At 35.3% G+C, this 17480-nt stretch overlaps 1 protein-coding gene across 1 annotated transcript in view; it reads left to right on the forward strand.

The window, feature by feature from the left end:
- The window catches only part of Faf1 (Fas associated factor 1), a 459649-nt gene that overhangs the window by 371852 nt on the left and 70317 nt on the right, over nt 1-17480 (forward strand). The window lies entirely within an intron of this gene.

Raw genomic sequence — 17480 nt, forward strand, 5'->3', positions numbered from 1 at the left:
TGGCATTTGCTCACACTTTGTTCATATCTTTATAATAATATTTATTTTGTTATGATTTATCTGTTTCGTTTGCTTTGGAAAGCACAGTGCTTTTCAAAGTGTAGTCCAATGAGCACACCTTTGTTAAAAATAAAGATTCAGAATTTCCACTGGTGGTCCAGTGAGTCCTTTTCCACAAATTTCCCGTATATCAAATGAAATATAGGAACAATTTGAGAACCATTGGTTTAGTGGAAAGAACATGGGCATTAGAAAAATACACAAGTATAATTTAGTTCCTTATATGTACCTTGCACAGGTTACAGAGACAATTCACATTTCAGTTTACCCTTTTTGTCAGTTGGAAATAGTAATACCCTATTATGGTATTGTGGAGAAGAAAAGAAACAGAATATGTAACCCATAAGTCACCCACATGTATATTTCCTTTCTTTTAAAGCTTATACAACTATCTCTTATAACTAATAAGAAAAGGAAATATCTTATTCATCTTATTGTCTCCAATTCCTAATCTAAGGCCTAACATCAAATAGATGTGCAGTAATTGTTTTATAAATGTATAAGTGAATGAGTTTTATGGTTAGGGACTGGATTTTGTGACACCTTTAACGAGGCAAATACTTTAGTGTGAGAGATGGACAGGGTCTGAACTGAGGCATCATGCTTAAAAAATGTGGGTTCCATCCCAGGTTACCAGGCAGATGTGTAGATCGTCTCTGGATTGGCTTAGCCTTAACATAAACTCTCACAAGTTATCCAGTTTCCTCTAGACATTGAGACAGCAATTCATCATTTGAAATCCTGCCACTAAATAAATTAGCAAACCAGTCCTAAATCCAGCTTTTCAACTTACTCCCACATACCACCTCTATAGAGTTGAAAAAGAATCTTTTCTAAACATCACCACCGGAAATTCCAGGGACATTCTAGCAAAGCAAAATGATCACAGTTAGGACTTGGAAGTTACTTGCTACTTGTGAATTCATCTCTCTGTTTTCATAGTTCTACAGTGGATTATTTTGAAATTTCTCTGTTTAAAACTATCACTAAGTGGAGTTGTAAAAATAAACCAGTTAGTCTAACATTTTACCAATCTTTAATATGATAGGTAGTAACCACATAAAATATTGAATGTGGGGTTTGCCATGAACCTATTTCACTGTTTTTGAGCACTAGCATTATTTAATGATTTCTATATTAAACTTCTTGAGAAACTACCATCTGTATGCCAGAGTGAATACACCATTTTACATCCCATCCTGCAGTGAATAAGGTTTCCATTTTCTTCATACCTTCACCAACACTTGTTACTTAACTATTTTTTAAAAATTATTTTATCTTTATTAATTGTCATACTAAGAAGTATGAGGTATTATCTCATTGTGGTTTTGATTTTCATTTCCCTAATATCTAAGGATGATGAACAAACACATTTCTATGTATTTCTTGGCTATTTTTATGTCTTCTTTGGAGAAATATCTAATTCTGCTACTTTGAAAATATCAGATATTATTTAAATATCCTGTTTTGTAAGATTATTAGAATGCCCTACGATCTGAGAAATTTTCAGAAATAAGATCCGAACTATCTGACCTCTAATTCTATCCCAGTTAGACTATAACTTGGAAGAGAAAAAAGCCTTTTACCGTCCGAACACTAAAGAAGAAATTAAGATAAATTTTTAGTCTTGTTTGTGCCTAATTATAAACAGTTTAATTACTGAAATCTCTGCTTCCTCTAATTACACCAACTAGGTACTTACTTAGAAAAGATAATTGTCAACTTGGCCTTGGGGGCAGGTTTTGAAAACTTGACTTTAAATTATAAAATATTTTAGCTATTATACTTTTTTCTTTCTGATATCACTGAATCTATAAAATTGGCAGGAACTTTTCTGTTTTAGTGACTTAGGAAGTCACCTAATTATCCTACCAGTTCACTTCACTCCACATTTGTTGAATACCTACTATGTAGCAAGCTCTGTGCCTAGTAAATAGCATGAAGATTCCCCCAGAAAAGAAACCTGACATTCATGCAGATTATGTTACAAAATGTAGTCCTGGTGTAACCATTCACCATACACAGGAGAATAATTTTCCTTAAGAAAGCTGTTTTCTCATTTCCATTTCTACCTGTTATCATTTCTCTCAAGGCTTCTAGCAATCTTGTCAGTTTCAGAATACAAGACAGGTAATGGCAACATGAATAAAGTAAAAATGAAAGCATGTAGTTTACAAAAGCTGTTGACACTTTTGAGATCAATGACAGTTTCTACAGCATATCTTAGCTCCCATTCCTTTTTTTTCTTCTTGTGTATGTGGACTTTTCTTTCCTCTTCTCCTCAGTGTATGTGAAGATTAAATAAAATGCTAATATATGAGGTAATCAGAAGAGTGGCATACAACAAACATTTGCTTAACGATTACTGTTGTTATGTAACACATGCCAATCATATGTTAACTTATGCTAAAAACTCAGAGGTTACCAAAACACTTTTTTTTGCCCTCTATATGCTCACAGTATAATGAGAGAGAAATATGTAAATATATCATTATAGCAATACAATGTGAATGGTGCACAGGACTGAAGCCTTTCAACCCAGGAATGCGAAAAGAGGGCTTGCCTCTTCTTCAGTTAGACCTGAAAGATAAGTGTGATTTTTGCCTGAAGGAGAAAAGATCGGGACGGTTCAAGTCCAAGGATAAAGGATGTAAAAGGCAGAGAGTTGTGCAGATGTCTAGTCTGTTCAGCGAGCTGTGAGGGGGCTTCTCATTGAGTGAATGGAAAGGACAGTGAATACTGACAAAGTATATAAGGCTGGCTATGTTAGGAAGTTTTAAACTTTATCCTGATGATGTGGGAAGATCATTGAGAAACAAAAAGTAGTGTTGTATGATTTTTAGTGGGATAATTCTTTTACTAATACTGTGGTTTCAATGATAGGAATTTGGTAACAGTGATATTAAAATCTTCATGAAAATAAGGAAATAAAAACCTTTTCCCCTTTCTTTTAGATAAATGTAATATAAATACTTCTTTTTAAAGTAAGATCTAATTTAAAATCTTTCTCTTTCCCATCATACTGGGTCCAGTGCATTGCTCATAATAGGTATGTTTAATTCATTACCTGAAACTAAGCCAAAATACAAACTGGTTCAGAACAAACAGTTCTATACCTAAGCCTCCAAATGGGAAATTACTCCCTCATCTCTCCTAGATACCCAAACGCTATCCATCCTTCTCTTGCATTCATATGTTCGATCAAATTATTTCTATCTGTGCTGTGAAATCCCATTCAAGATCTTTTACTGTTAACCCATGCAAAATTTGTAATATGCTTCTGTGAAACTTGGAATCTTTTGTTATAGTGTCAGGGCCGAGTTATAGCTTCTGTTTTTTTTTATAAAGAACACATTAAATGCTTTTTTCCTTTTGACCTTTCCTTTTCCTAAAACTCTCCCTCGTCCTTTATAAAATTTAAATCCTATTAGGATTTTATTCCCCACTTACTGCAAATTGAAAGTTTAAAAGGCTGAAACCAATTTTTACAATGGTTTTAAAGGATCAGCAAACTTTTGTATAAAGAGCTAAATAGTAAATACTTTTGGTATTGGGGCTGTCTCCTTCCTGTCACTGCTACTGTGTTCTCCCATAATAGTTTAAAAGTAGCCATGGATAATATATAAATGAAGGGGCATGGCCAGGTATGGCCCCATATTCAATGTAACTTTATTTCCAAAAGCAGGCCACAGGCAGACTTTGGCCCAAAGACCATAGTTTGCTGACTCATAATTTAAAGTAATCTTTCTCCTGTCTTACCTGTTTTCAGAAAGGAATTCTAACTTAATAAGTGGGCACAGAATATACTATTCAGATTTTACCAGAGGTTATTATGTCATTGCTCTGTTGCTCACATGCACACACACCAAAATTTTCCAGAGCAGTTAACTGGACTTATGTAACAGAGCTGTCATGTTGGAATATGTGTTTGACTGTTTCTCTTTATTACGTTTGTCAGAATGTGCACTCTCAGTGGACATGTTCCTTTGCGAGGAATTTACATGTCTATTTAGAAACCTGTTATGGGATCTCTGTTCAAAAGCACAAGTTTTATCTCCCAAAATCCTACCTTGATCCTAAAGGATTAGGGCCCAGTCCTAGTATTTAACTACTTTTTTTTCACCAGTGTGGGTTAACTTTCTTCATATATGGCTTTCCTGAAAGTCAAAATAAAATCCTAATCTCTTTTCACCTAAGCAATGTTAGATATATTACTTTTTTTTTTTTTTTTTTTTTTTTTTTTTGCAGTACTGGGGATCGAACTCAGGGCCTTGTGCTTGCAAGGCAAGCACTCTACCAGCTGAGCTATCTCCCCAGCCCAGATATATTACTTTTAATAACAATATTCTTGTTGTCTGTAGAACTGATCACTCAGCAGATTGCTATGGTCTTCTTAAGTAATACTTTTCAAAAGTTAACAGCTGTAGAATGGGAATCACCTGGAAATCTTATTGAAATTCATGTTATGATTCAGTCATTCTGGAGTGGGATCAAAGACTCTGCATTTCTGAGAAACTCTAAATTAATTTCAATGCTACATGTCCTACGAGTTACCTTTTTACATGGTTCTTTGTACTTATCCTTATCTTTGGTCTATAACTGGAAAAATAAAAAAAAAATTATCTCTAAGTATAGCTTGATTCTATATATTCTGTCCTAGAATTCCTGGCAGATGCTTATTAGACACTGGCTTCTTTTTTTTTTTTATTGTAAACAAATGGGATACATGTTGTTTCTCTGTTTGTACATGGAGTAAAGGCATACCATTTGTAAATTTTTGATTTACATAGGGTAAGGTTGTTTGATTCATTCTGTTATTTTTTCCCCTTCCCCCCACCCCTCCCACCCCCTTCTTTTCTCTCTATACAGTCCTTCCTTCCTCCATTCTTGCCCCCCTCCCTAACCCTAACTCTAACCCTAACACTAACCCCTCCCACCCCCCATTATGTGTCATCATCCACTTACCAGCGAGATCATTCGCCCTTTGGTTTTTGAGATTGGCTTATCTCACTTAGCATGATATTCTCCAATTTCATTCATTTGCCTGCAAATGCCATAATTTTATTATTCTTTATGGCTGAGTATTATTCCATTGTATATATATACCACAGTTTCTTTATCCATTCATCAATTGAAGGACATCTAGGTTGGTTCCACGATCTGGCTATTGTGAATTGAGCAGCTATGAACATTGATGTGGCTGTATCTCTGCAGTATGCTGATTCTAAGTCCTTTGGGTATAGGCCAAGGAGTGGGATAGCTGGGTCAAATGGTGATTCCATTCCAAGTCCTCTAAGGAATCTCCACACTGCTTTCAGACACTGACTTCTTTCCTCCACATTTCTTAACTTCTCTGTCATGTTTTATTTCTCTGTATCTCTCTGTGTTAGAATTCAGATAATTTATTCAGATTAATGATGTTTCATTAATTCTCTCTTCTCCTTTATTCATTAGTTTTAATTCACCCATTAATTTCTGCAGTATTACTCATCATTTACTTTCTAAAGCAATATTGTACACAATTGAGATACAGTGAACTATTCTTATATAAAATGTATAATTTGACAAGTTCTGACATATATGTATAGCTATGAAATCCTACAACAATCAAAATGGTGAACTGTACATCACATCCAAAGCTTTTTTATGCATCTTTTTAATCCCTCTCTTGCCTCTGCCAGCTCAAATATCATGTACCCTTGATCTTTCTGTCAGTTTAGATTTATTTGCATTTTCTAGAATATAATAAAATATTAAATCATTCTGTTTTAGCTTTCCATTGCGTTGACAAAATGCCTGACAAAAAACAACTTAAAAGGGGAAAGGTTTATTTTGGCTCCCAGTTTCAGAGAAACATCCATGGTCAGCTGGCTCCATTGTTTTCGACCTGAGGAAAGGCATAAATAATATCATAACGGTAGGAGCAAGTAACAGAGGAGGCTGCTTACTTCATGACAGCCAGGAAGCAAAGAGAAAGAGGAAGAGACTGGAGACAAGATATATTCCCCAAGGGCACAACCCCTAGGACCTACTTCCTTCAGTTAGGTCCTACCTCCTTCAGTTTCCACAACCTCCTAACAGTCTATTTCATTATGAACTCATCAGTGAATTAATCCATTGATAAGGTCAGAACCCTCATATTTTAGTCAGCTTTTCATCACTGTGCCCAAAATACCTGACCAGAGAAGAAAAAGTTCATTTGGGGTCACAGTTTAAAGGTCTCAGTCCACAGACAATGAAGTCCATTACTCTGGGTCAAAATGAGGCAGAACATCATGACTGAAGGGCAGGGTGGAAAAAAGCAGCTCAGTTCACATTGACCAGGAAGCTGAGAGAGGAATGAGGTAAGGTACCTCAGGGAAGAACCCTTCTAGACCAAGCCCCCAGTGACCCACCTCCTCTAGACACACCCTACCTGCCTAAGTTACCACCCAGTCAGTCTATTCAAACTAGTATAGACTGAGTAGTTTGCAACTTTTTACAACCAGTCATTTTTCCTTCAAATATTCCTGCATTAACACAGAGCTTTTGGGGGCACATCATAGCCAAACCATAACTCCTCTTGATCCAGTCCCTTCCCAGAAGCTCCACCTCTGAACATTCCTACATTGTGGACCAAGCCTTTGGGAGACATTCAAGATCTAAACTAAAACACATGCAATTGTAATTATAATTATCAGTCAAGCTTCTTTTACTCAGCATAATCATTTTGAGATTCATCCCCACTGTTGCATTTATCAGTGATTCATACCTTTTAAATGCTAAACACTAATCCACAATATGTACATACCACAGTTTTCCTTTGTTTGTTTGTTTTGGTTTTAGGAATTTTTTAAATGCAAGTGGAATTCACATAATATGTGGTTAACGTTGAGCATACAACTCAGTGGCATTCAAGGTATTCAGAATGTTGGGCAACCACCACCTAGCAATATTAATAGTGTTGCCTTTAAGAATAAACGTTTGCATTTTAAAATTTTGCATAAATGCCTTTTAAAAAACATTGAAAAAATAGCAAAATAGCTCAAATTACAATGTCATATCTGTCTTTCTGATTAGTTTATCACACACACACACACACACACACACACACACACAAGAAAACTTGAAGATTCTTCTGTACTAAGATACAATATTCCAATTTAGTACTGCATTCATTTTAAAGAAGCTGGATCTTAAAACAGGCTGCCAACCTATAAGGTAAGTCTGGCCTTCCGATAGCTACTGAGTAATAGATGATGACTAAAATTTGTACTTGTGAGACTACTGCCTGATCTCAGTTCCCATAGACCAACCACTGAAACAGACACTGCAGATTCTATGTAATTCACTCTGAATACTGAAGTCTTTGCTTCTAGTTGCCAGTGGAAAGATTGTCAGTCTGCACTTCAATACAACAGTATACATGACCACAGCAACCACCTCCACTACCATCATCACCATTTAAGAAAATGAAGAGGGCAAAACTGAGAATTGATGCTTCAGTTCTCAGTTGTTTATTCTCTGTCTTCTGTTTTCACTGTTTTGTGAATGAAGCTGAGCAGTCTGATTTAACCTTGCATTTCAGTACTGTTTTCTTGGTTCTTGAGTCTGCTTTGTGTTGACTACCTTCAATATCTGACCCTAAGTCACTCATTTCTGAGTTTGCTGCTTCCTTTCAGTCTCTAACACAATGGATTTAGAGAACACCATACCAAACCACGGTTGGCTTAAAATTGATGTAAATGCACCTAATAAAGGGCTTACCATTCTCTGAAATCATATGAAGAGGAATTGTTATATAGTATTATGATAGAGGTTCCAGTGCCTTTCTGCTCTGAACAAGAAATGGTTTGTCAAAAGCTCCAAATGCTGCTTTCAGTAGTGTTCATATTTTTGTCAGGCACAGTAGAGCTTCTCCAGGAGAGTTGAAGAAGGAAGATCACAAGTTCAAGGCTAGCCTTGGCAGTTTAGTGAAACTCTTTCTCAAAAATAAAGAAGAGCTGTTGATACAGCTCAGTGATAAATCACCCTCGAGTTCAATCCCCAGTACACTTAAAAGATTAGTTTTTATATTTATCAGGGTTTTTTAATGTTCACCTGTTGATGTTATCAATCTAAGTAACAATCACAAAGAGATTCTCTGAAGATTTATTAATTTTATTGGGGTATAGAATTGCAGTGAAAGTAAATATGCCATAGAAACTTAGAGTATATTCAGAGAGGTTAGGTCAAGGAGAAGTTTCTAAAGACAAAAATGAGGATTCATAAGATGCTAGTCCAAGGTTGACAGACAGTAGCTGGCCAGATATCCTTACAGAAGTATTTGTTGTATAAAGTTGCAGGAGCCTTTATGCAGGGTTGTGGTTCTGACAGAATCTTTTGTGGTAATTACTAACAGGCAATTGTGAGAAACCCTTCCTTCATAACCTCACAGCTTTTTTTTTTTTAACCTCACAGCTTTTATTCATTTATTGTTTTGTTTTTATAAGCAATCCATTTTTATTCTGATAACTTTCACACTGAATAATTGGATTATTTTCTAGTTTTTGTCTGTTGTACATATTTTTGTATGAGCATATGTTCTCACTTGTCTTGGGTAACTAATTAGGACTGAAATGACTAGGGCATATGACAAACATGTTGTTAACTTTTTAAGAAATTACCAGTCTGATTTCCAAAGTAGTTGTAGTATTTTACATTTCTTCTGGCAGTTTATGAGCACTCTGCTGCCTCCATATTCTTGTCAGCACTTGATATGACTAGTCTTTTTAAATTTTAGACCTTCAAATAGGTATATAATGGTATCTCCTTATGACTTTAATTTGTATTTCTTTAATGGCTAATAAGATTAAACATCTTTTCATTTGTGTTATGGTTTGGCTATAAAGTGACCTCCAGACTCTCCTATGTTAAGGCAGGAATATGCATAGGTAAATGAGTGGATTATGAAAGTGCTAACCTAATGAGTCCATCCTAATTTGAATGAACTGACTGGGTGGCAACTGTAGGTAGGTGGGGCATGCCCTGGAAGGGTTCATCTTCCCTGCTGGCCAGACACAGAAACACACACACACACACACACACACACACACACACACACACAAGCATGCACTTTCTGGTTGCCATGAATGGAGCAGTAATCTTCTGCCATTCTCTTTTACCATGATGGTCTGCCTTACCCTTAGGCCCAGAGCAGTGGAATCAGCCCACGTGGACTAAACCTCTGCATCATGAGCCAGAAAAAAAACTTTTTCTCATCTTGGTTGTTCTTGTTGAGTATTTTGGTCACAGCAGCAAAACACTGACTAACACAGTGTGCTATATGCTAACCATATGCCTTTATTGGTGAAGTGTTTGCAAATTTACAGTTTGGATGCTTTCTACTTTCTCATTTTGAGAGTTCTTTCTATGTTTTAGGTACAAGTCCTTTATTTAATGATTCGCAAAGATTTTTTCAGTCTGTGGTTTGTCTTTTATTCTCTTTAAAGTTTCAAATGTCTTTAAGAGAGAAGTTTAAAAACCAATAAAGTAAAAAATAAAGGAACATAAGTTTTTAATTTTGATGAAGTTCAATTTAAGTATTTTTTCATTCATATATCATACTTTTGGGTCACATCTAAGAAATATTTGCCCTATCCAGAGTCACCATTTTATCCGGTGTTTCTTCTGTAAATAGTATTGCTTTAGATTTCACGTTTAGGTCTATGACCCATTTGAGGTAAACTTTGTATATAGTATGATTTATGAATTGAAATTCAGTAGAGATATCCAGTATTTCCAGCACTATCCTTTTCCCACCTTTGCACCTTTATGAACAATCAGTTAGACTGTGGATGTGACTTAGTGGTAGAGCACTTGGCTAGTGTACATGAGATTCTGGTTTCAATATCCAGCACCACACAAACATACAAAAATAATTTTGATCATGTATGCAAGGTCCATATCTTGGACTTGTGCTATACCTCATTCTTTTATTCCTTATTCTTTGACTATTTTTACATCAAAACAATACACAATTACTTCAACTTTATAATACATCTCGAAATCAAATAGTGTAAGTCCTCTAACTTGGTTCTTTTTTTCATAGTTGTTTTGGCTATTCTAGGTCACACGTTTCCATCTGAATTTTATACAATCATCTCATTGATTTTTATAGAAAAAAAGACTACTGGTATTTTGACTGGAATTGTATTGAATCTATAGATCATTTGGAGAAAATTGACATAAAAAATATTGACTCTCCTAACCTTGGAAATGATAAGTCTTTCCATTTATTTAAATCTTTCAGCATTATTTTCTAATTTTCAGTATGTAGATCATTTGCATCCTTTGTCACATTTTTTCCTAAGTTTTTCATGCATTTTATGCTCTTATAGGTGGTATTTTTAAAATTGTAAGTTCTGTTCTTTCGTTGCTACTGTATGGAAATACAGTTGTTTCTTGTCTGTTTTATATTCTGCAGCTGTACTTAGTTCACTCACTAGTTATAATAGCTTTTTGGTAGGAGCCATAGAACGTCCCACATCTCCGATGATTTCATCTTAATAAAGATAATTCTACTTCTTACTTCCCATTCTGAATGCCTTTTATTTCTTTTTCTTACCTTATCAGTTTAAACATCAATCAGTGTAATTCACCATTTAATCATTTTAGTAGATGCAGGAAAAGCATTAGATAAAAGCCATTCTACTCCTGATTTTTTTTTTCAGGAAAATAGGAATAGTTCTTATAGGAATAATAAGAACTTTCTTAACCTGATAAGAAAGATGTTAGCTGTAGGTTTTTTACAGAAGTTTGCATTAGTGTTTTGTAAATTAATTGATGATTACACAGACATTACTAAGGAGTAATAAGTTACATCTAAATTTTTATCTTTAGTTAAATTCTTCATTTAGAGACCATTTATAGCTTATAAAATGTTTCATTATTTTTAATTGGCATTATATTTAGGGGGTTATAGTGAAATCTGATTCAGTGGCTGTTGTCTGAAAGATAGAGGACTATTTTGAATCATATAGTGTGCACAATGCGGGGGGAAACATGGACTTGAAGAATGACTCTAAAATGGAAATCTAATTCCAGTACTTCTTAGCATCTCATTATGTAATACTCAGGATAAGAAATATATTTAAATAAGAATTACTAGTCTCAAGAATACTTAGAGGCTTCAGAACTTCTGGTTTATAACTGTTGAGCCCTGGAAATTTGATTAATTCATCCAGTAAGTGTATAGGATGCTTATAATATGTAAGATAGCACCCTAGATACTATAGGGGATACAAAGACATATAAAATAGAGCCTTTTCCCTCTAGCAATTAATGTAGCACAGAGCAATTTAAGAATAGTGACATTGCATACTAAAAGTGAAATGCTCCAGTTGGAGCTTACTTATTTCTGAGCAACCCAGCTACTCACTTTGGTATGACAAGGAGCTTAAGTCATAGCCCAGGCAGCACCTAAGACCTGTTTCTGGATCTGATCATCCAGCTGCTCTACCTCCACAATCACTGTGTTCCTATTTACTTTTATATGTCCTCTCAGAATTAGCAAGGGGAACTTTAATAAGAACAGTATGTTAGGACACAGAAGTTTCAAGATATACATCTATAGACCATAAAAACAAATTTATAGATTAAATGTTAATCACAACACCTGGAATTTTCTTTTTAAAAAGTCTAATAATAGAGGATAATGTCATGAAAATGCCTAAAATACTCTTTTGTAATTCCCAATATCAGAGATGACTGAACAAGATGGTTGTAAAGGCAAGTATAAAATCTACAGTAAGGACAAGAATAAATAATAGCTATTCAAAAGCATCTGCCAAACCAGAAGAAGCTATGACCATAATACATTTTGTATTTCATCCTGAACACAGGCCTAAATCAGTTCTATTGGAAATGGTCAGGATGGTCTGTTAGCAAGGGAAAGAAGGTGAGGCTACTAGGAGACCAGAATTCAAATCTAAGCTGACTTTACTAGGTGGTCTTATGCACATCAGTTAGCCTGATATGATTTCTGTTTCTTCATCTCTGAAATGACTCCTTGGGGTATGTTGAACCTCCTATATTTCTTTGTTGTTGTTTTTAATATACATGACAGTAAGTGTATTTTGACATATTATATATACATGGAGTACAACTCGTTCCAATTAGGATCCCATTCTTGTGGTCGTACATAACGTGGAGTTACACTAGTTGTGTATTTGTTTATGAATATAGGAAAGTTATGTCTGATTCATTCTGCTGTCTTTCCTATTCCCATCCTCCTCCCTTCCCTTCATTCCCCTTTGTCTAATCCAGTGAATTTCTATTACCCTCCCTTGTTGTGGTTTAGCATCCACATATCAGAAAGAACATTTGGCCTTTGGGATTGGCTTATTTCATTTAGAATGATGTTTTCCAGTTCCATCATCCATTTACAAGCAAATGCCATAATTCTTTTCTTCTTTATGGCTGAGTAATATTCCATTTTGTATATTTACCACATTTTCTTTATCCATTCAGCTATTGAAAGGCAACTAGGTTGGTTCTATAGCTTGGCTATTGTGCATTGAGCTGCAGTAAACACTATTATGCTGATTTTAAGTCCTTTGGGTATATGCCAAGGAGTGGAATAACTGGGTCAAAATGAAAGGCAGGTAGGATTTTTGAATGATAGAGGTGATAAAACAAGAAAATCTTTTAGGTGAAGAGAACATTATTTATGGAACAAAAGGAAAACAACATAAAACCTGAACACTTAAAAATAAATGAGTAGACTTTATAACATAAGAATGACTCGGGTAGGGATATCCAAGAAGGATTTGTTGAGAGGGAAGGGAAAAGGAAGGGAGAAAAGATGGGTTGGCAGGAAGGAAATTAGTTGGTCAGGAAGCCCTCTCACAACAGGTGCCACATTCTGGGACAGAGATCTTGTATTTAATAGCCTTTCATATCTGCAACAGTCTGTTTTAAAACAGAACTGTTTGCTTAGAATGCTTTGTATTATAAACTGTATTTGTGCTTAAATGACTTACAGCTGTGGTAGCTTGTCCCTTTGTTATATGTACATAGTATCATAACAGGTCATTCCTGTCTAGCCAGTCAATTGCATTAACCCAGATGGGGCCACTTTATGGGTGAGTTGAATGTTTTTCCTCCTTATTTTTTACTGCAAACAATAGATATTTTATGCCTGGGAAGATGATTCATTTATTCATTGATATAGCTGGGGATAGGGTGTAGCTTACTGGCAGAGTGTGTTTTTTAGCATCCTCCAGGCCCTGGGTTTAGTCCCCAGCAACAAAAAGGTAGGTAGGTAGGAAGATTAATTCAATCTGTATATTGGAAAACAGAGGTATATAATATAGATGAGTTCTATTTGTGGAGATTACATTATCATGGGTAAAACCCACCTTAAATAAATAACTATGTGATAATTAATTAATTAATTGCAATTGTGATAAATGCTTTAAAGAGTAAGCACAGAATGTTCTGAGATAAACCTAAACCAATTTGTAAAGAGTAAGGTCAGGAAAGTAAAGTCAAATTTATCTTAAGTATTTTCCCATTTAAATATAGAAAGGTACGATTACATTCATAATTTGTTGATTATATTCTAGAAATAGTTAAATTTAAAAAGATGCATTATCCATAAATGCAGAGGATTCTTAGAAGTTCAATTTTTTTCTTTTTATAGATGTCTGAAAGGGAAGGCATCATTTACCCCAAAACACATAACTTACTACTGGCCAGTCTAGGACTCAAATAGGTCTGCTAATCTTCTCTCTTTTTTTACCTGAAAATAATTATTTATCAAATATAGATCACCTATGGTCAAATGAACTATTAAGTGGCCACTCTGTATAAATTTGTGTTTGGGATAGGGAAAAGAGTTCACAGAGTAATGAATTAGGCAAATGAAGATCTAGGCATAGTAAAACCTCAGTAAGTAGATCCAAATGAAAGGTAATCAGTTGAAATTAGTGAAAATGTACTTAAAGAAAAATGCTCCTATGTCTTTAAAATGTAAATACTAACTGCTAGTAAAGTGTAAATACTAAAAGTGCTAAATATGTCTCCAGTAAGATGTTTTTAAAATCCACTTTTATTCATGTATATTATTTGACATATAAATTATTTTGACTGCTTTGTAGCCTGAGTGATCGCAAGTTAAACATGGTTCCCGATATTTTATTACCAAATAATATTTCCCCAGTATTTCCTTTATTCATGCATAGTATAATACTCAGCTTCAGGTAGCAGCATCTGATTCTTACTGATTTTTTTTGTTTAAAAGCTTGAGAATCAATGAAATGTTACTATTCCTTTTTTTATTCAAGATTGAATATTTATTTATTTATACTTTATTATTTTAATCTATTTTTATTGTAAACAAATGGGATAGATCTTGTTTCTCTGCTTGTACATGAAATAGAGGCATACCATTTGTGTAATCCTACATTTACATAGGGTAATTGTGTTTGATTCATTCTGTTATTTTTTCCTTCCTCCCGACCCCTCCCACCCCTCTTTTCCCTCTATACAGTCCCTCCTTCCTCCATTCTTGCCCCCCTCCCACCCCCCATCATGTGTCATCATCCACTTATCAGCTATATCATTCGTCCTTTGAGTTTTTGAGATTGGCTTTTCTTACTTGCATGATATTCTCCAGTTTCATCCATTTGCCTGCAAATGCCATAATTTTATTATCTTTATGGCTCAGTAATATTCCATTGTGTATATATATATATATATATATATATATATATATATATATATATATATATACACCACAGTTTCTTTATCCAATCATCTGTCAAAGGGCATCTAGGTTGGTTCCATAGTTTAGCTCTTGTGAATTGAGCTGCTGTAAACATCGACATGGTTGTGTCACTGTAGTATGCTGATTTTAAGTCCTTTGGGTATAGGACAAGGAGTGGGATAGCTGGGTCAAATGGTGGTTCCATTTCAAGTTTTCTGAGGAATCTCCACACTGCTTTCCAGAGTGACTGCACTAATTTGCAACCCCACCAGCAATGTATGAGTGTACCTTTTTCCCCACAACCTCGCCAACACCTATTGTTCCTTGTATTCTTTTTTTTTTTTTTTTTTTTTATAAAATTGTAAACAAATGGGATACATGTTGTTTCTCTGTCTGTACATGGCGTAAAGGCATACCATTTGTGTAATCATACATCTACATAGGGTAATGTTGTTTGATTCATTCTGCCATTTTTTCCCCTTCCCCCCCTCCCCTCCCACCCTTCCCCTCCATCTATACAGTCCTTCCTTCCTCCATTCCTGCCCCCCTCCCTAAACCCAACTCCAACCCCAACACTAACCCTCCCCACCCCCCATTATGTGTCATCATCCACTTATTAGCGATATCATTCTTCCTTTGGTTTTTTGAGATTGGCTTATCTCACTTAGCATGATATTCTCCAGTTTCATCCATTTGCCTGCAAATGGCATAATTTTATCGTTCTTTATGGCTGAGTAATATTCCATTGTGTATATATACCACATTTTCTTTATCCATTCATCAATTGAAGGACATCTAGGTTGGTTCCACAATCTGGCTATTGTGAACTGAGCAGCTACGAACATTGATGTGGCTGTATCTCTGTAATATGCTGATTTTAAGTCCTTTGGGTATAGACCAAGGAGTGGGATAGCTGGGTCAAATGGTGTTTCCATTCCAAGTTTTCTAAGGAATCTCCACACTGCTTTCCAGAGTGGCTGCACTACTTTGCAGCCCCACCAGCAATGTAAGAGTGTACCTTTCTCCCCACATCCTCGCCAACACCTGTTGTTGGTTGTATTCTTGATAATTGCCATTCTAATTGGGGTGAGATGGAATCTTAGGGTGGTTTTGATTTGCATTTCTCTTATTACTAGAGATGTTGAACATTTTTCCATATGTTTGTTGATTGCTTGTATATCTTCTTCTGTGAAGTGTCTATTCATTTCCTTAGCCCATTTGTCGATTGGATTATTTACATTCTTGGTGTAGAGTTTTTTGAGTTCTTTATAGATTCTGGAGATTAGCGCTCTATCTGAAGTATGATTGGCAAAGATTTTCTCCCACTCTGTAGGCTCTTTCTTTGCATTGCTGATAGTTTCCTTTGCTGAGAGAAAGCTTTTTAGTTTGAATCTATCCCAGTTATTAATTCTTGCTTTTATTTCTTGTGCTATGGGAGTCCTGTTGAGGAAGTCTGGTCCTAAGCCGACATGTTGAAGCTCTGGACCTACTTTTTCTTCTATAAGATGCAAGGTCTCTGGTCTGATTCCGAGATCCTTAATCCATTTTGAGTTTAGTTTCGTGCATGGTGAGAGATATGGGTTTAGTTTCATTCTGTTGCATATGGATTTCCAATTCTCCCAGCACCATTTGTTGAAGAGGCTATCTTTTCTCCATTGCATATTGTTGGAACCTTTGTCTAGTATGAGAAAATTGTATTTATTTGGGTTTGTGTCCGTGTCCTCTATTCTGTACCATTGATCCACCTTTCTATTTTGGTACCAATACCATGCCGTTTTTGTTACTATTGCTTTGTAGTAGAGTTGAAGATCTGGTATTGCGATACCCCCTGCTTCACTCTTTCTGCCAAGGATTGCTTTAGCTATTCTGGGTTTTTTATTCTTCCAGATGAATTTCATAATTGCTTGCTCTATTTCTGTAAGGTACATCATTGGGATTTTAATTGGAACTGCATTGAATCTGTATAGCACTTTTGGTAGTATGGCCATTTTGACAATATTAATTCTTCCTATCCAAGAACATGGGAGATCTTTCCATCTTCTAAGGTTTACTTGAATTTCTTTCTTTAGTGTTCTGTAGTTCTCATTGTAGAGGTCTTTCACCTCTTTTGTGAGATTGATTCCCAAATACTTTATTTTTTTCGAAGCTATTGTGAATGGGGTAGTTTTCCTAATTTCTCTTTCTGAAGATTCATCGCTTATATATAAAAATGCCTCCGATTTATGTGCATTGATCTTATATCCCGCTACTTTACTGAATTCACTTATGAGATCTAAAAGTTTTCTGGTGGAATTTCCTGGTTCCTCTAAGTATACCATCATATCATCAGCAAATAGGGATAGTTTGAGTTCTTCTTTTCCTATTCGTATCCCTTTAATTTCTTTGGTCTGTCTAATTGCTCTGGCTAGAGTTTCAAGGACGATATTGAATAGAAGTGGTGAAAGAGGGCATCCCTGCCTTGTTCCAGTTTTTAGAGGGAATGCTTTCAGTTTTTCACCATTTAGAATGATATTAGCAATGGGTTTAGTGTAGATGGCCTTTACAATGTTAAGGAATGTTCCCACTATCCCTATTTTTTCTAGTGTTTTGAGCATGAAGGGGTGCTGTATTTTATCAAATGCTTTTTCTGTATCTATCGAAATAATCATGTGATTCTTGACTTTAAGTCTATTGATATGGTGAATGACATTTA

Source organism: Sciurus carolinensis, chromosome 1 (genome assembly GCF_902686445.1).
Source record: "Sciurus carolinensis chromosome 1, mSciCar1.2, whole genome shotgun sequence".
NCBI classification, from domain to species: domain Eukaryota; kingdom Metazoa; phylum Chordata; class Mammalia; order Rodentia; family Sciuridae; genus Sciurus; species Sciurus carolinensis.